This window comes from Triticum dicoccoides, chromosome 6A (assembly GCF_002162155.2).
Source record: "Triticum dicoccoides isolate Atlit2015 ecotype Zavitan chromosome 6A, WEW_v2.0, whole genome shotgun sequence".
NCBI lineage: Eukaryota > Viridiplantae > Streptophyta > Magnoliopsida > Poales > Poaceae > Triticum > Triticum dicoccoides.
This window is the reverse complement of record NC_041390.1, coordinates 6,609,753-6,634,457: the sequence shown is the minus strand read 5'-3', so window position 1 is coordinate 6,634,457 and position 24,705 is coordinate 6,609,753.

Here is a 24,705-nt window from a genome sequence, read left to right as displayed (position 1 = left end):
AGCATACTAATAAAGCAATTATGTCTTCTCAAAATAACATGGCCAAAGAAATTTATCCCTACAAAAATCATATAGTCTGGCTATGCTCTATCTTCACCACACAAAGTATTTAAATCATGCACAACCCCGATGACAAGCCAAGCAATTGTTTCATACTTTAACATTTTCAAAACTTTTTCAATCTTCACGCAATACATGAGCGTGAGCCATGGATATAGCACTATAGGTGGAATAGAATGGTGGTTGTGGAGAAGACAAAAATAGGGGAAGATAGTCTCACATCAACTAGGCGTATCAACGGGCTATGGAGATGCCCATTAATAGATATCAATGTGAGTGAGTAGGGATTGCCATGCAATGGATGCACTAGAGCTATAAGTATATGAAAGCTCAACAAAAGAAACTAAGTGGGTGTGCATCCAACTTGCTTGCTCACGAAGACCTAGGGAAATTTGAGGGAGCCCATCATTGGAATATACAAGCCAAGTTCTATAATGAAAAATTCCCACTAGTATATGAAAGTGATATCATAGGAGACTCTCTATCATGAAGATCATGGTTCTACTTTGAAGCACAAGTGTGGTAAAAGGATAGTAACATTGTCCCTTCTCTCTTTTTCTCTCATTTTTTATTTGGGTCTTTTCTTTTTTTTATGGCCTCTTTTATTTTCTTTTTTTATTTTTCGTCCGGAGTCTCATCCCGACTTATGGGGGAATCATAGTCTCCATCATCCTTTCCTCACTTGGGACAATGCTCTAAAAATGATGATCATCACACTTTTATTTTTCTTACAACTCAACAATTACAACTCGATACTTAGAACAAATATGACTCTATATGAATGACTCCGGCGGTGTACCGGGATATGCAATGAATCAAGAGTGACATGTATGAAAGAATTATGAATGGTGGCTTTGCCACAAATACGATGTCAACTACATGATCATGCTAGCAATATGACAATGATGGAGCGTGTCATAATAAACGGAATGGTGGAAAGTTGCGTGGCAATATATCTCGGAATGGCTATGGAAATGCCATGATAGGTAGGTATGGTGGCTGTTTTGAGGAAGGTATATGGTGGGTGTATGATACCGGCGAAAAGTGCACGGTATTAGAGAGGCTAGCAATGGTGGAAGGAAGGGAAAAGTGTGTATAATCCATGGACTCAACATTAGTCATAAAGAACTCATATACTTACTACAAAAATTTAGAAGTTATCAAAGCAAAGTATTACGCGCATGCTCCTAGGGGGATAGATTGGTAGGAAAAGACCATCGCTCGTCCCCGACCGCCACTCATAAGGAGGACAATCAATAAATAAATCATGCTCCGACTTCATCACATAACGGTTCACCATACGTGCATGCTACGTGAATCACAAACTTCAACACATGTATTCTATAAATTCCCAACTACTCAACTAGCATGACTCTAATATCACCATCTTCATATCTCAAAACAATTATCATGCTTCAATCTTTTCTTAGTATTCAACGCACTCAAAAGAAGGTTTCACATATCTTGAATACCAAGCATATTATTATTAAGCAATTTACCATGCTATTAAGACTCTCAAAATGATCTAAGTGAAGCATGATAGATCAATAGTTTCTTTAAAACAAATCCACCACCGTGCTCTAAAAGATCTAAGTGAAGCACATAGAGCAAAACTACAACGCTCAAAAGATATAAGTGAAGCACATAGAGTATTCTATCAAATTTTAATTCATATATGGCTCTATCAAAAGGTGTTTACAGCAAGGATGATTGTGGCACACTAACAAACAAAGACACAAAGACACAAGACGCTCCAAGCAAAACACATATCATGTGGTGAATAAAAATATAGCTCCAAGTAAAATTACCGATGGAAGTAGACGAAAGAGGGGATGCCTTCCGGGGCATCCCCAAACTTTGAATTTTTGGTGTCCTTGGATTATCTTGGGGGTGCCATGGGCATCCCCAAGCTCAGGCTCTTTCCACTCCTTGTTCCATCATCCATCAAAAGATTTCACCCAAAACTTGAAAACTTCACAACACAAAACTCAATAGAAATCTCGTGAGCTCCGTTAGCGAAAGAAAACAAAGGACCACTTAAAGGTACTGTAATGAACTCATTCTTTATTTATATTGGTGTTAAACCTACTGTATTCCAACTTCTATATGGATTATAAACTATTTTACTAGCCATAGATTCATCAAAATAAGCAAACAATACACGAAAAACAGAATCTGCCAAAAACAGAACAGTCTGTAGTAATCTGTAACTAACGCAAACTTCTGGAACTCCAAAAAATCTACCAAAATAGGACGACCTGGAATTTTTTTTATTGATCAGCAGCAATTGGAATCAGTATTTTATCACGTTCTGGTGATTTTTAACAATTGTTTTCGTGAACAGAAAGATTCTGGAAATTACAGCAAGATCAAATAACTATCATCCAAGAAGATCCTATAGGTTTAACTTGGCACAAACACTAACTAAAACATAAAAACACATCTAACTAGAGGCTAGGTAAAATATTTATTCCTAAACAGAAGCAAAAAAGCAAAAAACTAAAAAGAAAATTGGGTTGCCTCCCAACAAGCGCTATCGTTTAACGCCCCTAGCTAGGCATAATAGCAAGGATAGATCTAGGTATTGCTATCTTTGGTAGGCAATCCATAAGTGGCTCTCATGATAGATTCATATGGTAATTTTATTTTCTTCCTAGGGAAGTGTTCCATGCCTTTCTTTAATGAAATTGTAATCTAATATTCCCTTCCTTCGTATCAATAATTGCACCAACCGTTCCAAGGCAAGGTCTACCAAGAATAATAGGGCATGAAGGATTGCAATCTATATCAAGAACGATAAAATCTACGGGCATATAATTCCTATTTGCAACAATAAGAACATCATTAATTCTTCCCATAGGTTTCTTAGTAGTGGAATCCGCAAGGTGCAAGTTTAGAGAGCAATCATAAAAATCACGGAAATCTAGCAAATCGCACAAAGTTTTGGGAATAGTGGAAACACTAGCACCCAAATCACACAAAGCATAAAACTCATGATCCTTAATTTTAATTTTAATAGTAGGTTCCCACTCATCATAAAGTTTTCTAGGGATAGAAACTTCCAACTCAAGTTTTTCTTCATAAGATTGCATCAAGGCATCAATGATATGTTTGGTAAAGGCTTTATTTTGACTATAAGCATGAGGAGAATATAGCACAGATTGCAACAAGGAAATACAATCAATTAAAGAGAAACTTTCATAATTAAATTCCTTGAAATCCAAAATAGTGGGTTTAATAACATCTATGGTTTCACTTTTTTCAATCCCACTTTTATCAGTTTTAACATCCAGATCTAAAAACTCCGAATTTTTGGAACGCCTTCTAGGTAATGGTGGATCATATTCAATCCCATCATTATCAAGATTCATATTGCAAAACAAAGATTTAATAGGGGACACATTAATAACTTTTAGATCTTCATCTTTATTTTCATAGAAATTGGAAGAACACGCTTTAATAAAGGCATCTTTCGTAGCACGCATCCTAGCGGTTCTTTCCTTGCACTCATCAATGGAAATTCTCATGGCTTTGAGAGACTCATTGATATCATGCTTAGGAGGAATAGATCTAAGCTTTAAATAATCAACATCAAGAGAAATTCTATCAACGTTCCTAGCCAATTCATCAACTTTAAGCAATTTCTCTTCAAGCAAAGCATTGAAATTCTTTTGCGAATTCATAAATTCTTTAACACTAGTCTCAAATTCAGAAGGTATCTTACTAAAATTTCCATAAGAGTTGTTGTAGGAATTACCATAATTATTAGAGGGATTACTAGGATAAGGCCTAGGATTAAAGTTTCTCTATACGCGTTGTTACCAAAATTATTCCTACCAACAAAATTTCACATCCATAGATTCATTATTATTCTCAATTAAAGTAGACAAAGGCATATCATTAGGATCAGAACAGACACTCTTAGTAGCAAATAATTTCATAAGTTCATCCATCTTTCCACTCAAAACATTAATTTCTTCTATCGCATGCACTTTTTTATTAGTAGATCTTTCAGTGTGCCATTGAGAATAATTAACCATAATATTATCTAGGAGTTTAGTAGCTTCTCCTAAAGTGATTTCCATAAAAGTGCCTCCCGCGGCCGAATCTAAAAGATTTCTAGAGGCAAAATTCAATCCGGCATAAAAGTTTTGTATAATCATCCACAAATTCAAACCATGAGTAGGGCAATTACGTATCATTAATTTCATTCTCTCCCAAGCTTGTGCAACATGTTCATGATCAACTTGCTTAAAATTCATAATATCGTTTCTAAGAGAGATAATCTTAGCGGGAGGAAAATACTTAGAGATAAAAGCATCTTTGCACTTGTTCCAAGAATCAATACTATTTTTAGGCAAAGACGAAAACCAAGCTTTAGCACAATCTCTAAGCGAAAAAGGAAATAGCTTCAATTTAACAATATCATTATCAACATCTTTCTTCTTTTGCATATCACACAAATCCACTAAGCTATTTAGATGAGTAGCGGCATCTTCACTAGGAAGGCCGGCAAATTGATCTTTCATAACAAGATTCAACAAAGTGGTATTGATTTCACAAGATTCACTGTTGGTAAGAGGAGTAATCGGAGTGCTAAGGAAATCATTATTGTTGGTATTGGTAAAGTCACATAATTTGGTATTATCTTGAGCCATCGTGACAAGCAAGCAATCCAACACACAAGCAAACAAAAAGGCAAGCGACAAAAAGGCGAACGGAAAAGAGAGGGCGAATAAAACGGCAAGGGTGAAGTGGGGGAGTGGAAAACGAGAGGCAAATGGCAAATAATGTAATGTGGGAGATAAGGGATTGTGATGGGTACTTGGTATGCTGACTTTTGCGTAGACTCCCCGGCAACGGCGCTAGAAATTCTTCTTGCTACCTCTTGAGCACTGCGTTGGATTTCCTTGAAGAGGAAAGGATGATGCAGCAAACTAGCGTAAGTATTTCCCTCAGTTTTTGAGAACCAAGGTATCAATCCAGTAGGAGGCTACGCGCGAGTCCCTTGTACCTGCACAAAGCAAATAACTCCTCGCAACCAACGCGATAAGGGGTTGTCAATCCCTTCACGGTCACTTACGAGAGTGAGATCTGATAGATATGATAGATAATATTTTTGGTATTTTTATAATAAAGATGCAAAGTAAAATAAAAGCAAAGTAAAAAGCAAAGGCAATAATAAAGTGATGGAAGATTAATTTGATGAAGATAGACTCGGGGGCCATAGATTTCACTAGTGGCTTCTCTCAAGAGCATAAATATTTTATGGTGGGTGAACGAATTACTGTTGAGCAATTGACACAATTGAGCATAGTTATGAGAATATCTAGGTATGATCATGTATATAGGCATCACGTCCGAGACAAGTAGACCGACTCCTGCCTGCATCTACTACTATTACTCCACTCATCGACCGCTATCCAGCATGCATATAGAGTATTAAGTTCAAGAAAATAAAGTAACGCCTTAAGCAAGATGGCATAATGTAGAGGGATAAATTCAAGCAATATGATAAAAACCCCATCTTGTTATCCTCGATGGCAACAATACAATACGTGCCTTGCTGCCCCTACTGTCACTGGGAAAGGACACCGCAAGATTGAACCCAAAGCTAAGCACTTCTCCCATTGCAAGAAACATCAATCTAGTAGGCCAAACCAAACTGATAATTCGAAGAGACTTGCAAAGATAACCAATCATACATAAAAGAATTCAGAGAAGATTCAAATATTGTTCATAGATAATCTTGATCATAAACCCACAATTCATCGGTCTCAACAAACACACCGCAAAAAGAAGATTACATCGAATAGATCTCCACGAGAGAGGGGGAGAACATTGTATTGAGATCCAGAAAGAGAGAACAAGCCATCTAGCTACTAACTATGGACCAAAGGTCTGAGGTAAACTACCCACACTTCATCGAAGGGGCTATGATGATATAGAAGCCCTCCGTGGTGGATGCCCTCTCCGGCGGAGCTCCGGAACAGGCCCTAAGATGGGATCTCGTGGGTACAGAAGGTTGCGGCGGTGGAATTAGGTTTTTGGCTCCGTATCTGATCGTTTGGGGGTACGTAGGTATATATAGGAGGAAGAAGTACGTCGGTGGAGCAACGTGGGGCCCACGAGGGTGGAGGGCGCGCCTTGGGGGTGGGCGCGCCCCCTACCTCCTGGCCACCTCCTTTCTTTCCTGACGTAGGATCCAAGTCTCCCAGATCATATTCGGTGAGAAAATCACGTTCCCAAAGGTTTCATTCCGTTTTGACTCCGTTTGATATTCCATTTCTTCGAAACTCTGAAATAGGCAAAAAACAGCAATTCTGGGATGGGCCTCCGGTTAATAGGTTAGTCCCAAAAATAATATAAAAGTGGATAATAAAGCCTAATATTGTTCAAAATAGTAGATAATATAGCATGGAGCAATAAAAAATTATAGATACGTTGGAGACGTATCAGGCATCCCCAAGCTTAATTTCTGCTCATCCTCGAGTAGGTAAATGATAAGAACAAAATTTTTGATGCGGAGTGCTACTTGGCATAATTTCAATGCAAATCTTCTTAATTGTGGTATGAACATTCATATTCGAAAGATTCAAGACAAAAATTTATATTGACACAAAAATAATAATACTTCAAGCATACTAATAAAGCAATTATGTCTTCTCAAAATAACATGGCCAAAGAAATTTATCCCTACAAAAATCATATAGTCTGGCTATGCTCTATCTTCACCACACAAAGTATTTAAATCATGCACAACCCCGATGACAAGGCAAGCAATTGTTTCATACTTTAACATTTTCAAAAAAAATTCAATCTTCACGCAATACATGAGCATGAGCCATGGATATAGCACTATAGGTGGAATAGAATGGTGGTTGTGGAGAAGACAAAAATAGGGGAAGATAGTCTCACATCAACTAGGCGTATCAACGGGCTATGGAGATGCCCATTAATAGATATCAATGTGAGTGAGTAGGGATTGCCATGCAACGGATGCACTAGAGCTATAAGTATATGAAAGCTCAACAAAAGAAACTAAGTGGGTGTGCATCCAACTTGCTTGCTCACGAAGACCTAGGGAAATTTGAGGGAGCCCATCATTGGAATATACAAGCCAAGTTCTATAATGAAAAATTCCCACTAGTATATGAAAGTGATATCATAGGAGACTCTCTATCATGAAGATCATGGTTCTACTTTGAAGCACAAGTGTGGTAAAAGGATAGTAACATTGTCCCTTCTCTCTTTTTCTCTCATTTTTTTATTTGGGCCTTTTCTTTTTTTATGGCCTCTTTTATTTTATTTTTTTATTTTTCGTCCGGAGTCTCATCCCGTCTTATGGGGGAATCATAGTCTCCATCATCCTTTCCTCACTTGGGCAATGCTCTAAAAATGATGATCATCACACTTTTATTTTTCTTACAACTCAACAATTACAACTCGATACTTAGAACAAATATGACTCTATATGAATGATTCCGGCGGTGTACCGGGATATGCAATGAATCAAGAGTGACATGTATGAAAGAATTATGAATGGTGGCTTTGCCAAAAATACGATGTCAACTACATGATCATGCTAGCAATATGACAATGATGGAGCGTGTCATAATAAACGGAACGGTGGAAAGTTGCGTGGCAATATATCTCGGAATGGCTATGGAAATGCCATGATAGGTAGGTATGGTGGCTGTTTTGAGGAAGGTATATGGTGGGTGTATGATACCGGCGAAAAGTGCGCGGTATTAGTGAGGCTAGCAATGGTGGAAGAAAGGGAAAAGTGTGTATAATCCATGGACTCAACATTAGTCATAAAGAACTCATATACTTACTTCAAAAATTTAGAAGTTATCAAAGCAAAGTATTACGCGCATGCTCCTAGGGGGATAGATTGGTAGGAAAAGACCATCGCTCGTCCCCGACCGCCACTCATAAGGAGGACAATCAATAAATAAATCATGCTCCGACTTCATCACATAACGGTTCACCATACGTGCATGCTACGTGAATCACAAACTTCAACGCATGTATTCTATAAATTCCCAACTACTCAACTAGCATGACTCTAATATCACCATCTTCATATCTCAAAACAATTATCATGCTTCAATCTTTTCTTAGTATTCAACGCACTCAAAAGAAGGTTTCACATATCTTGAATACCAAGCATATTATTATTAAGCAATTTACCATGCTATTAAGACTCTCAAAATGATCTAAGTGAAGCATGATAGATCAATAGTTTCTTTAAAACAAATCCACCACCGTGCTCTAAAAGATCTAAGTGAAGCACATAGAGCAAAACTACAACGCTCAAAAGATATAAGTGAAGCACATAGAGTATTCTATCAAATTTTAATTCATATATGGCTCTCTCAAAAGGTGTGTACAGCAAGGATGATTGTGGCACACTAACAAACAAAGACACAAAGACACAAGACGCTCCAAGCAAAACACATATCATGTGGTGAATAAAAATATAGCTCCAAGTAAAATTACCGATGGAAGTAGACGAAAGAGGGGATGCCTTCCGGGGCATCCCCAAACTTTGAATTTTTGGTGTCCTTGGATTATCTTGGGGGTGCCATGGGCATCCCCAAGCTCAGGCTCTTTCCACTCCTTGTTCCATAATCCATCAAAAGATTTCACCCAAAACTTGAAAACTTCACAACACAAAACTCAATAGAAATCTCGTGAGCTCCGTTAGCGAAAGAAAACAAAGGACCACTTAAAGGTACTGTAATGAACTCATTCTTTATTTATATTGGTGTTAAACCTACTGTATTCCAACTTCTATATGGATTATAAACTATTTTACTAGCCATAGATTCATCAAAATAAGCAAATAACACACGAAAAACAGAATCTGCCAAAAACAGAACAGTCTGTAGTAATTTGTAACTAACGCAAACTTCTGAAACTCTAAAACATCTACAAAAATTGGACGACCTAGGCAATTTTTTTATTGATCAGAAGAAATTGGAATCAGTATTTTATTACGTTCTGGTGATTTTTAACAATTGTTTTCGTGAACAGAAAGATTCTGGAAATTACAGCAAGATCAAATAACTATCATCCAAGAAGATCCTATAGGTTTAACTTGGCACAAACACTAACTAAAACATAAAAACACATCTAACTAGAGGCTAGGTAAAATATTTATTCCTAAACAAAAGCAAAAAAGCAAAAAACTAAAAAGAAAATTGGGTTGCCTCCCAACAAGCGCTATCGTTTAACGCCCCTAGCTAGGCATAATAGCAAGGATAGATCTAGGTATTGCTATCTTTGGTAGGCAATCCATAAGTGGCTCTCATGATAGATTCATATGGTAATTTTATTTTCTTCCTAGGGAAGTGTTCCATGCCTTTCTTTAATGAAATTGTAATCTAATATTCCCTTCCTTCATATCAATAATTGCACCAACCGTTCCAAGGCAAGGTCTACCAAGAATAATAGGGCATGAAGGATTGCAATCTATATCAAGAATGATAAAATCTACGGGCACATAATTCCTATTTGCAACAATAAGAACATCATTAATTCTTCCCATAGGTTTCTTAGTAGTGGAATCCGCAAGGTGCAAGTTTAGAGAGCAATCATCAAAATCACGGAAATCTAGCAAATCGCACAAAGTTTTGGGAATAGTGGAAACACTAGCACCCAAATCACACAAAGCATAAAACTCATGATCCTTCATTTTAATTTTAATAGTAGGTTCCCACTCATCATAAAGTTTTCTAGGGATAGAAACTTCCAACTCAAGTTTTTCTTCATAAGATTGCATCAAGGCATCAACGATATCTTTGGTAAAGGCTTTATTTTGACTATAAGCATGAGGAGAATATAGCACAGATTGCAACAAGGAAATACAATTAATTAAAGAGCAACTTTCATAATTAAATTCCTTGAAATCCAAAATAGTGGGTTTAATAACATCTATGGTTTCACTTTTTTCAATCCCACTTTTATCAGTTTTAACATCCAGATCTAAAAACTCCGAATTTTTGGAACGCCTTCTAGGTAATGGTGGATCATATTCAATCCCATCATTATCAAGATTCATATTGCAAAACAAAGATTTAATAGGGGACACATTAATAACTTTTAGATCTTCATCTTTATTTTCATAGAAATTGGAAGAACACGCTTTAATAAAGGCATCTTTCGTAGCACGCATCCTAGCGGTTCTTTCCTTGCACTCATCAATGGAAATTCTCATGGCTTTGAGAGACTCATTGATATCATGCTTAGGAGGAATAGATCTAAGCTTTAAATAATCAACATCAAGAGAAATTCTATCAACGTTCCTAGCCAATTCATCAACTTTAAGCAATTTCTCTTCAAGCAAAGCATTGAAATTCTTTTGCGAATTCATAAATTCTTTAACACTAGTCTCAAATTCAGAAGGTATCTTACTAAAATTTCCATAAGAGTTGTTGTAGGAATTACCATAATTATTAGAGGGATTACTAGGATAAGGCCTAGGATTAAAGTTTCTCTATACGCGGTGTTACCAAAATTATTCCTACCAACAAAATTCACATCCATAGATTCATTATTATTCTCAATTAAAGTAGACAAAGGCATATCATTAGGATCAGAAGAGACACTCTTAGTAGCAAATAATTTCATAAGTTCATCCATCTTTCCACTCAAAACATTAATTTCTTCTATCACATGCACTTTTTTATTAGTAGATCTTTCAGTGTGCCATTGAGAATAATTAACCATAATATTATCTAGGAGACTCCTAAAGTGATTTCCATAAAAGTGCCTCCCGCGGCCGAATCTAAAAGATTTCTAGAGGCAAAATTCAATCCGGCATAAAAGTTTTATATAATCATCCACAAATTCAAACCATGAGTAGGGCAATTACGTATCATTAATTTCATTCTCTCCCAAGCTTGTGCAACATGTTCATGATCAACTTGCTTAAAATTCATAATATCGTTTCTAAGAGAGATAATCTTAGCGGGAGGAAAATACTTAGAGATAAAAGCATCTTTGCACTTGTTCCAAGAATCAATACTATTTTTAGGCAAAGACGAAAACCAAGCTTTAGCACGATCTCTAAGCGAAAAAGGAAATAGCTTCAATTTAACAATATCATTATCAACATCTTTCTTCTTTTGCATATCACACAAATCCACTAAGCTATTTAGATGAGTAGCGGCATCTTCACTAGGAAGGCCGGCAAATTGATCTTTCATAACAAGATTCAACAAAGTGGTATTGATTTCACAAGATTCAGTGTTGGTAAGAGGAGTAATCGGAGTGCTAAGGAAATCATTATTGTTGGTATTGGTAAAGTCACATAATTTGGTATTATCTTGAGCCATCGTGACAAGCAAGCAATCCAACACACAAGCAAACAAAAAGGCAAGCGACAAAAAGGCGAACGGAAAAGAGAGGGCGAATAAAACGGCAAGGGTGAAGTGGGGGAGAGGAAAACGAGAGGCAAATGGCAAATAATGTAATGTGGGAGATAAGGGATTGTGATGGGTACTTGGTATGCTGACTTTTGCGTAGACTCCCTGGTAACGTCGCTAGAAATTCTTCTTGCTACCTCTTGAGCACTGCGTTGGATTTCCTTGAAGAGGAAAGGATGATGCAGCAAACTAGCGTAAGTATTTCCCTCAGTTTTTGAGAACCAAGGTATCAATCCAGTAGGAGGCTACGCGCGAGTCCCTTGTACCTGCACAAAGCAAATAACTCCTCGCAACCAACGCGATAAGGGGTTGTCAATCCCTTCACGGTCACTTACGAGAGTGAGATCTGATAGATATGATAGATAATATTTTTGGTATTTTTATAATAAAGATGCAAAGTAAAATAAAAGCAAAGTAAAAAGCAAAGGCAATAATAAAGTGATGGAATATTAATTTGATGAAGATAGACTCGGGGGCCATAGATTTCACTAGTGGCTTCTCTCAAGAGCATAAATATTTTACGGTGGGTGAACGAATTACTGTTGAGCAATTGACAAAATTGAGCATAGTTATGAGAATATCTAGGTATGATCATGTATATAGGCATCACGTCCGAGACAAGTAGACCGACTCCTGCCTGCATCTACTACTATTACTCCACTCATCGACCGCTATCCAGCATGCATATAGAGTATTAAGTTCAAGAAAATAGAGTAACGCCTTAAGCAAGATGACATAATGTAGAGGGATAAATTCATGCAATATGATAAAAACCCCATCTTGTTATCCTCGATGGCAACAATACAATACGTGCCTTGCTGCCCCTACTGTCACTGGGAAAGGACACCGCAAGATTGAACCCAAAGCTAAGCACTTCTCCCGTTGCAAGAAACATCAATCTAGTAGGCCAAACCAAACTGATAATTCGAAGAGACTTGCAAAGATAACCAATCATACATAAAAGAATTCAGAGAAGATTCAAATATTGTTCATAGATAATCTTGATCATAAGCCCACAATTCATCGGTCTCAACAAACACACCGCAAAAAGAAGATTACATCGAATAGATCTCCACGAGAGAGGGGGAGAACATTGTATTGAGATCCAGAAAGAGAGAACAAGCCATCTAGCTACTAACTATGGACCAAAGGTCTGAGGTAAACTACCCACACTTCATCGAAGGGGCTATGATGATATAGAAGCCCTCCGTGGTGGATGCCCTCTCCGGCGGAGCTCCGGAACAGGCCCTAAGATGGGATCTCGTGGGTACAGAAGGTTGCGGCGGTGGAATTAGGTTTTTGGGTCCGTATCTGATCGTTTGGGGGTACGTAGGTATATATAGGAGGAAGAAGTACGTCGGTGGAGCAACGTGGGGCCCATGAGGGTGGAGGGCGCGCCTTGGGGGTGGGCGCGCCCCCTATCTCCTGGCCACCTCCTTTCTTTCCTGACGTAGGATCCAAGTCTCCCGGATCATATTTGGTGAGAAAATCACGTTCCCGAAGGTTTCATTCCGTTTTGACTCCGTTTGATATTCCATTTCTTCGAAACTCTGAAATAGGCAAAAAACAGCAATTCTGGGATGGGCCTCCGGTTAATAGGTTAGTCCCAAAAATAATATGAAAGTGGATAATAAAGCCTAATATTGTTCAAAATAGTAGATAATATAGCATGGAGCAATAAAAAATTATAGATACGTTGGAGACGTATCAGGCATCCCCAAGCTTAATTTCTGCTCATCCTCGAGTAGGTAAATGATAAGAACAAAATTTTTGATGCGGAGTGCTACTTGGCATAATTTCAATGCAAATCTTCTTAATTGTGGTATGAACATACATATTCGAAAGATTCAAGACAAAAATTTATATTGACACAAAAATAATAATACTTCAAGCATACTAATAAAGCAATTATGTCTTCTCAAAATAACATGGCCAAAGAAATTTATCCCTACAAAAATCATATAGTCTGGCTATGCTCTATCTTCACCACACAAAGTATTTAAATCATGCACAACCCCGATGACAAGGCAATTAATTGTTTCATACTTTAAAATTTTCAAAACTTTTTCAATCTTCACGCAATACATGAGCATGAGCCATGGATATAGCACTATAGGTGGAATAGAATGGTGGTTATGGAGAAGACAAAAATAGGGGAAGATAGTCTCACATCAACTAGGCGTATCAACGGGCTATGGAGATGCCCATTAATAGATATCAGTGTGAGTGAGTAGGGATTGCCATGCAACGGATGCACTAGAGCTATAAGTATATGAAAGCTCAACAAAAGAAACTAAGTGGGTGTGCATCCAACTTGCTTGCTCACGAAGACCTAGGGAAATTTGAGGGAGCCCATCATTGGAATATACAAGCCAAGTTCTATAATGAAAAATTCCCACTAGTATATGAAAGTGATATCATAGGAGACTCTCTATCATGAAGATCATGGTTCTACTTTGAAGCACAAGTGTGGTAAAAGGATAGTAACATTGTCCCTTCTCTCTTTTTCTCTCATTTTTTTATTTGGGCCTTTTCTTTTTTTATGGCCTCTTTTATTTTATTTTTTTATTTTTCGTCTGGAGTCTCATCCCGTCTTATGGGGGAATCATAGTCTCCATCATCCTTTCCTCACTTGGGACAATGCTCTAAAAATGATGATCATCACACTTTTATTTTTCTTACAACTCAACAATTACAACTCGATACTTAGAACAAATATGACTCTATATGAATGATTCCGGCGGTGTACCGGGATATGCAATGAATCAAGAGTGACATGTATGAAAGAATTATGAATGGTGGCTTTGCCAAAAATACGATGTCAACTACATGATCATGCTAGCAATATGACAATGATGGAGCGTGTCATAATAAACGGAACGGTGGAAAGTTGCGTGGCAATATATCTCGGAATGGCTATGGAAATGCCATGATAGGTAGGTATGGTGGCTGTTTTGAGGAAGGTATATGGTGGGTGTATGATACCGGCGAAAAGTGCGCGGTATTAGAGAGGCTAGCAATGGTGGAAGAAAGGGAAAAGTGTGTATAATCCATGGACTCAACATTAGTCATAAAGAACTCATATACTTACTTCAAAAATTTAGAAGTTATCAAAGCAAAGTATTACGCGCATGCTCCTAGGGGGATAGATTGGTAGGAAAAGACCATCGCTCGTCCCCGACCGCCACTCATAAGGAGGACAATCAATAAATAAATCATGCTCCGACTTCATCACATAACGGTTCACCATACGTGCATGCTACGTGAATCACAAACTTCAACGCATGTATTCTATAAATTCCCAACTACTCAACTAGCATGACTCTAATATCACCATCTTCATATCTCAAAACAATTATCATGCTTCAATCTTTTCTTAGTATTCAACGCACTCAAAAGAAGGTTTCACATATCTTGAATACCAAGCATATTATTATTAAGCAATTTACCATGCTATTAAGACTCTCAAAATGATCTAAGTGAAGCATGATAGATCAATAGTTTCTTTAAAACAAATCCACCACCGTGCTCTAAAAGATCTAAGTGAAGCACATAGAGCAAAACTACAACGCTCAAAAGATATAAGTGAAGCACATAGAGTATTCTATCAAATTTTAATTCATATATGGCTCTCTCAAAAGGTGTGTACAGCAAGGATGATTGTGGCACACTAACAAACAAAGACACAAAGACACAAGACGCTCCAAGCAAAACACATATCATGTGGTGAATAAAAATATAGCTCTAAGTAAAATTACCGATGGAAGTAGACGAAAGAGGGGATGCCTTCCGGGGCATCCCCAAACTTTGAATTTTTGGTGTCCTTGGATTATCTTGGGGGTGCCATGGGCATCCCCAAGCTCAGGCTCTTTCCACTCCTTGTTCCATAATCCATCAAAAGATTTCACCCAAAACTTGAAAACTTCACAACACAAAACTCAATAGAAATCTCGTGAGCTCCATTAGCGAAAGAAAACAAAGGACCACTTAAAGGTACTGTAATGAACTCATTCTTTATTTATATTGGTGTTAAACCTACTGTATTCCAACTTCTATATGGATTATAAACTATTTTACTAGCCATAGATTCATCAAAATAAGCAAATAACACACGAAAAACAGAATCTGCCAAAAACAGAACAGTCTGTAGTAATTTGTAACTAACGCAAACTTCTGAAACTCTAAAACATCTACAAAAATTGGACGACCTAGGCAATGTTTTTATTGATCAGAAGAAATTGGAATCAGTATTTTATCACGTTCTGGTGATTTTTAACAATTGTTTTCGTGAACAGAAAGATTCTGGAAATTACAGCAAGATCAAATAACTATCATCCAAGAAGATCCTATAGGTTTAACTTGGCACAAACACTAACTAAAACATAAAAACACATCTAACTAGAGGCTAGGTAAAATATTTATTCCTAAACAAAAGCAAAAAAGCAAAAAACTAAAAAGAAAATTGGGTTGCCTCCCAACAAGCGCTATCGTTTAACGCCCCTAGCTAGGCATAATAGCAAGGATAGATCTAGGTATTGCTATCTTTGGTAGGCAATCCATAAGTGGCTCTCATGATAGATTCATATGGTAATTTTATTTTCTTCCTAGGGAAGTGTTCCATGCCTTTCTTTAATGAAATTGTAATTTAATATTCCCTTCCTTCATATCAATAATTGCACCAACCGTTCCAAGGCAAGGTCTACCAAGAATAATAGGGCATGAAGGATTGCAATCTATATCAAGAATGATAAAATCTACGGGCACATAATTCCTAATTGCAACAATAAGAACATCATTAATTCTTCCCATAGGTTTCTTAGTAGTGGAATCCGCAAGGTGCAAGTTTAGAGAGCAATCATCAAAATCACGGAAATCTAGCAAATCGCACAAAGTTTTGGGAATAGTGGAAACACTAGCACCCAAATCACACAAAGCATAAAACTCATGATCCTTCATTTTAATTTTAATAGTAGGTTCCCACTCATCATAAAGTTTTCTAGGGATAGAAACTTCCAACTCAAGTTTTTCTTCATAAGATTGCATCAAGGCATCAACGATATGTTTGGTAAAGGCTTTATTTTGACTATAAGCATGAGGAGAATATAGCACAGATTGCAACAAGGAAATACAATTAATTAAAGAGCAACTTTCATAATTAAATTCCTTGAAATCCAAAATAGTGGGTTTAATAACATCTATGGTTTCACTTTTTTCAATCCCACTTTTATCAGTTTTAACATCCAGATCTAAAAACTCCGAATTTTTGGAACGCCTTCTAGGTAATGGTGGATCATATTCAATCCCATCATTATCAAGATTCATATTGCAAAACAAAGATTTAATAGGGGACACATTAATAACTTTTAGATCTTCATCTTTATTTTCATAGAAATTGGAAGAACACGCTTTAATAAAGGCATCTTTCGTAGCACGCATCCTAGCGGTTCTTTCCTTGCACTCATCAATGGAAATTCTCATGGCTTTGAGAGACTCATTGATATCATGCTTAGGAGGAATAGATCTAAGCTTTAAATAATCAACATCAAGAGAAATTCTATCAACGTTCCTAGCCAATTCATCAACTTTAAGCAATTTCTCTTCAAGCAAAGCATTGAAATTCTTTTGCGAATTCATAAATTCTTTAACACTAGTCTCAAATTCAGAAGGTATCTTACTAAAATTTCCATAAGAGTTGTTGTAGGAATTACCATAATTATTAGAGGGATTACTAGGATAAGGCCTAGGATTAAAGTTTCTCTATACGCGTTGTTACCAAAATTATTCCTACCAACAAAATTCACATCCATAGATTCATTATTATTCTCAATTAAAGTAGACAAAGGCATATCATTAGGATCAGAAGAGACACTCTTAGTAGCAAATAATTTCATAAGTTCATCCATCTTTCCACTCAAAACATTAATTTCTTCTATCACATGCACTTTTTTATTAGTAGATCTTTCAGTGTGCCATTGAGAATAATTAACCATAATATTATCTAGGAGTTTAGTAGCTTCTCCTAAAGTGATTTCCATAAAAGTGCCTCCCGCGGCCGAATCTAAAAGATTTCTAGAGGCAAAATTCAATCCGGCATAAAAGTTTTGTATAATCATCAACAAATTCAAACCATGAGTAGGGCAATTATGTATCATTAATTTCATTCTCTCCCAAGCTTGTGCAACATGTTCATGATCAACTTGCTTAAAATTCATAATATCGTTTCTAAGAGAGATAATCTTAGAGGGAGGAAAATACTTAGAGATAAAAGCATCTTTCCACTTGTTCCAAGAATCAATACTATTTTTAGGCAAAGACGAAAACCAAGCTTTAGCACGATCTCTAAGCGAAAAAGGAAATAGCTTCAATTTAACAATATCATTATCAACATCTTTCTTCTTTTGCATATCACACAAATCCACTAAGCTATTTAGATGAGTAGCGGCATCTTCACTAGGAAGGCCGGCAAATTGATCTTTCATAACAAGATTCAACAAAGTGGTATTGATTTCACAAGATTCAGTGTTGGTAAGAGGAGTACTCGGAGTGCTAAGGAAATCATTATTGTTGGTATTGGTAAAGTCACATAATTTGGTATTATCTTGAGCCATCGTGACAAGCAAGCAATCCAACACACAAGCAAACAAAAAGGCAAGCGACAAAAAGGCGAACGAAAAAGAGAGGGCGAATAAAACGGCAAGGGTGAAGTGGGGGAGAGGAAAACGAGAGGCAAATGGCAAATAATGTAATGTGGGAGATAAGGGATTGTGATGGGTACTTGGTATGCTGACTTTTGCGTAGACTCCCCGGCAACGGCGTTAGAAATTCTTCTTGCTACCTCTTGAGCACTGCGTTGGATTTCCTTGAAGAGGAAAGGATGATGCAGCAAACTAGCGTAAGTATTTCCCTCAGTTTTTGAGAACCAAGGTATCAATCCAGTAGGAGGCTACGCGCGAGTCCCTTGTACCTGCACAAAGCAAATAACTCCTCGCAACCAACGCGATAAGGGGTTGTCAATCCCTTCACGGTCACTTACGAGAGTGAGATCTGATAGATATGATAGATAATATTTTTGGTATTTTTATAATAAAGATGCAAAGTAAAATAAAAGCAAAGTAAAAAGCAAAGGCAATAATAAAGTGATGGAAGATTAATTTGATGAAGATAGACTCGGGGGCCATAGATTTCACTAGTGGCTTCTCTCAAGAGCATAAATATTTTACGGTGGGTGAACGAATTACTGTTGAGCAATTGACACAATTGAGCATAGTTATGAGAATATCTAGGTATGATCATGTATATAGGCATCACGTCCGAGACAAGTAGACCGACTCCTGCCTGCATCTACTACTATTACTCCACTCATCGACCACTATCCAGCATGCATATAGAGTATTAAGTTCAAGAAAATAGAGTAACGCCTTAAGCAAGATGACATGATGTAGAGGGATAAATTCATGCAATATGATAAAAAAAACCATCTTGTTATCCTCGATGGCAACAATACAATACGTGCCTTGCTGCCCCTACTGTCACTGGGAAAGGACACCGCAAGATTGAACCCAAAGCTAAGCACTTCTCCCATTGCAAGAAACATCAATCTAGTAGGCCAAACCAAACTGATAATTCGAAGAGACTTGCAAAGATAACCAATCATACATAAAAGAATTCAGAGAAGATTCAAATATTGTTCATAGATAATCTTGATCATAAACCCACAAATTCATCGGTCTCAACAAACACACCGCAAAAAGAAGATTACATCGAATAGATCTCCACGAGAGAGGGGGAGAACATTGTATTGAGATCCAGAAAGAGAGAACAAGCCATCTAGCTACTAACTATGGACCAAAGGTCTGAGGTAAACTACCCACACTTCATCGAAGGGGCTATGATGATATAGAAGCCCTCCGTGGTGGATGCCCTCTCCGGCGGAGCTCCGGAACAGGCCCTAAGATGGGATCTCGTGGGTACAGAAGGTTGCGGCGGTGGAATTAGGTTTTTGGCTCCGTATCTGATCGTTTGGGGGTACGTAGGTATATATAGGAGGAAGAAGTACGTCGGTGGAGCAACGTGGGGCCCACGAGGGTGGAGGGCGCGCCTTGGGGGTGGGCGCGCCCCCTACCTCCTGGCCACCTCCTTTCTTTCCTGACGTAGGATCCAAGTCTCCCGGATCATATTCGGTGAGAAAATCACGTTCCCGAAGGTTTCATTCCGTTTTGACTCCGTTTGATATTCCATTTCTTTGAAACTCTGAAATAGGCAAAAAACAGCAATTCTGGGATGGGCCTCCGGTTAATAGGTTAGTCCCAAAAATAATATAAAAGTGGATAATAAAGCCTAATATTGTTCAAAATAGTAGATAATATAGCATGGAGCAATAAAAAATTATAGATACGTTGGAGACGTATCAGGCATCCCCAAGCTTAATTTCTGCTCATCCTCGAGTAGGTAAATGATAAGAACAAAAATTTTGATGCGGAGTGCTACTTGGCATAATTTCAATGCAAATCTTCTTAATTGTGGTATGAACATTCATATTCGAAAGATTCAAGACAAAAATTTATATTGACACAAAAATAATAATACTTCAAGCATACTAATAAAGCAATTATGTCTTCTCAAAATAACATGGCCAAAGAAATTTATCCCTACAAAAATCATACAGTCTGGCTATGCTCTATCTTCACCACACAAAGTATTTAAATCATGCACAACCCCAATGACAAGGCAATTAATTGTTTCATACTTTAACATTTTCAAAACTTTTTCAATCTTCACGCAATACATGAGCATGAGCCATGGATATAGCACTATAGGTGGAATAGAATGGTGGTTATGGAGAAGACAAAAATAGGGGAAGATAGTCTCACATCAACTAGGCGTATCAACGGGCTATGGAGATGCCCATTAATAGATATCAATGTGAGTGAGTAGGGATTGCCATGCAACGGATGCACTAGAGCTATAAGTATATGAAAGCTCAACAAAAGAAACTAAGTGGGTGTGCATCCAACTTGCTTGCTCACGAAGACCTAGGGAAATTTGAGGGAGCCCATCATTGGAATATACAAGCCAAGTTCTATAATGAAAAATTCCCACTAGTATATGAAAGTGATATCATAGGAGACTCTCTATCATGAAGATCATGGTTCTACTTTGAAGCACAAGTGTTGTAAAAGGATAGTAACATTGTCCCTTCTCTCTTTTTCTCTCATTTTTTTATTTGGGCCTTTTCTTTTTTTATGGCCTCTTTTATTTTATTTTTTTATTTTTCGTCCGGAGTCTCATCCCGTCTTATGGGGGAATCATAGTCTCCATCATCCTTTCCTCACTTGGGACAATGCTCTAAAAATGATGATCATCACACTTTTATTTTTCTTACAACTCAACAATTACAACTCGATACTTAGAACAAATATGACTCTATATGAATGATTCCGACGGTGTATCGGGATATGCAATGAATCAAGAGTGACATGTATGAAAGAATTATGAATGGTGGCTTTGCCAAAAATACGATGTCAACTACATGATCATGCTAGCAATATGACAATGATGGAGCGTGTCATAATAAACGGAACGGTGGAAAGTTGCGTGGCAATATATCTCGGAATGGCTATGGAAATGCCATGATAGGTAGGTATGGTGGCTGTTTTGAGGAAGGTATATGGTGGGTGTATGATACCGGCGAAAAGTGCGCGGTATTAGAGAGGCTAGCAATGGTGGAAGAAAGGGAAAAGTGTGTATAATCCATGGACTCAACATTAGTCATAAAGAACTCATATACTTACTTCAAAAATTTAGAAGTTATCAAAGCAAAGTATTACGCGCATGCTCCTAGGGGGATAGATTGGTAGGAAAAGACCATCGCTCGTCCCCGACCGCCACTCATAAGGAGGACAATCAATAAATAAATCATGCTCCGACTTCATCACATAACGGTTCACCATACGTGCATGCTACGTGAATCACAAACTTCAACGCATGTATTCTATAAATTCCCAACTACTCAACTAGCATGACTCTAATATCACCATCTTCATATCTCAAAACAATTATCATGCTTCAATCTTTTCTTAGTATTCAACGCACTCAAAAGAAGGTTTCACATATCTTGAATACCAAGCATATTATTATTAAGCAATTTACCATGCTATTAAGACTCTCAAAATGATCTAAGTGAAGCATGATAGATCAATAGTTTCTTTAAAACAAATCCACCACCGTGCTCTAAAAGATCTAAGTGAAGCACATAGAGCAAAACTACAACGCTCAAAAGATATAAGTGAAGCACATAGAGTATTCTATCAAATTTTAATTCATATATGGCTCTCTCAAAAGGTGTGTACAGCAAGGATGATTGTGGCACACTAACAAACAAAGACACAAAGACACAAGACGCTCCAAGCAAAACACATATCATGTGGTGAATAAAAATATAGCTCTAAGTAAAATTACCGATGGAAGTAGACGAAAGAGGGGATGCCTTCCGGGGCATCCCCAAACTTTGAATTTTTGGTGTCCTTGGATTATCTTGGGGGTGCCATGGGCATCCCCAAGCTCAGGCTCTTTCCACTCCTTGTTCCATAATCCATCAAAAGATTTCACCCAAAACTTGAAAACTTCACAACACAAAACTCAATAGAAATCTCGTGAGCTCCATTAGCGAAAGAAAACAAAGGACCACTTAAAGGTACTGTAATGAACTCATTCTTTATTTATATTGGTGTTAAACCTACTGTATTCCAACTTCTATATGGATTATAAACTATTTTACTAGCCATAGATTCATCAAAATAAGCAAATAACACACGAAAAACAGAATCTGCCAAAAACAGAACAGTCTGTAGTAATTTGTAACTAACGCAAACTTCTGAAACTCTAAAACATCTACAAAAATTGGACGACCTAGGCAATGTTTTTATTGATCAGAAGAAATTGGAATCAGTATTTTATCACGTTCTGGTGATTTTTAACAATTGTTTTCGTGAACAGAAAGATTCTGGAAATTACAGCAAGATCAAATAACTATCATCCAAGAAGATCCTATAGGTTTAACTTGGCACAAACACTAACTAAAACATAAAAACACATCTAACTAGAGGCTAGGTAAAATATTTATTCCTAAACAAAAGCAAAAAAGCAAAAAACTAAAAAGAAAATTGGGTTGCCTCCCAACAAGCGCTATCGTTTAACGCCCCTAGCTAGGCATAATAGCAAGGATAGATCTAGGTATTGCTATCTTTGGTAGGCAATCCATAAGTGGCTCTCATGATAGATTCATATGGTAATTTTATTTTCTTCCTAGGGAAGTGTTCCATGCCTTTCTTTAATGAAATTGTAATTTAATATTCCCTTCCTTCATATCAATAATTGCACCAACCGTTCCAAGGCAAGGTCTACCAAGAATAATAGGGCATGAAGGATTGCAATCTATATCAAGAATGATAAAATCTACGGGCACATAATTCCTAATTGCAACAATAAGAACATCATTAATTCTTCCCATAGGTTTCTTAGTAGTGGAATCCGCAAGGTGCAAGTTTAGAGAGCAATCATCAAAATCACGGAAATCTAGCAAATCGCACAAAGTTTTGAGAATAGTGGAAACACTAGCACCCAAATCACACAAAGCATAAAACTCATGATCCTTCATTTTAATTTTAATAGTAGGTTCCCACTCATCATAAAGTTTTCTAGGGATAGAAACTTCCAACTCAAGTTTTTCTTCATAAGATTGCATCAAGGCATCAACGATATGTTTGGTAAAGGCTTTATTTTGACTATAAGCATGAGGAGAATATAGCACAGATTGCAACAAGGAAATACAATTAATTAAAGAGCAACTTTCATAATGAAATTCCTTGAAATCCAAAATAGTGGGTTTAATAACATCTATGGTTTCACTTTTTTCAATCCCACTTTTATCAGTTTTAACATCCAGATCTAAAAACTCCGAATTTTTGGAACGCCTTCTAGGTAATGGTGGATCATATTCAATCCCATCATTATCAAGATTCATATTGCAAAATAAAGATTTAATAGGGGACACATTAATAACTTTTAGATCTTCATCTTTATTTTCATAGAAATTGGAAGAACACGCTTTAATAAAGGCATCTTTCGTAGCACGCATCCTAGCGGTTCTTTCCTTGCACTCATCAATGGAAATTCTCATGGCTTTGAGAGACTCATTGATATCATGCTTAGGAGGAATAGATCTAAGCTTTAAATAATCAACATCAAGAGAAATTCTATCAACGTTCCTAGCCAATTCATCAACTTTAAGCAATTTCTCTTCAAGCAAAGCATTGAAATTCTTTTGCGAATTCATAAATTCGTTAACACTAGTCTCAAATTCAGAAGGTATCTTACTAAAATTTCCATAAGAGTTGTTGTAGGAATTACCATAATTATTAGAGGGATTACTAGGATAAGGCATAGGATTAAAGTTTCTCTATACGCGTTGTTACCAAAATTATTCCTACCAACAAAATTCACATCCATAGATTCATTATTATTCTCAATTAAAGTAGACAAAGGCATATCATTAGGATCAGAAGAGACACTCTTAGTAGCAAATAATTTCATAAGTTCATCCATCTTTCCACTCAAAACATTAATTTCTTCTATCACATGCACTTTTTTATTAGTAGATCTTTCAGTGTGCCATTGAGAATAATTAACCATAATATTATCTAGGAGTTTAGTAGCTTCTCCTAAAGTGATTTCCATAAAATTGCCTCCCGCGGCCGAATCTAAAAGATTTCTAGAGGCAAAATTCAATCCGGCATAAAAGTTTTATATAATCATCCACAAATTCAAACCATGAGTAGGGCAATTACGTATCATTAATTTCATTCTCTCCCAAGCTTGTGCAACATGTTCATGATCAACTTGCTTAAAATTCATAATATCGTTTCTAAGAGAGATAATCTTAGCGGGAGGAAAATACTTAGAGATAAAAGCATCTTTGCACTTGTTCCAAGAATCAATACTATTTTTAGGCAAAGACGAAAACCAAGCTTTAGCACGATCTCTAAGCGAAAAAGGAAATAGCTTCAATTTAACAATATCATTATCAACATCTTTCTTCTTTTGCATATCACACAAATCCACTAAGCTATTTAGATGAGTAGCGGCATCTTCACTAGGAAGGCCGGCAAATTGATCTTTCATAACAAGATTCAACAAAGTGGTATTGATTTCA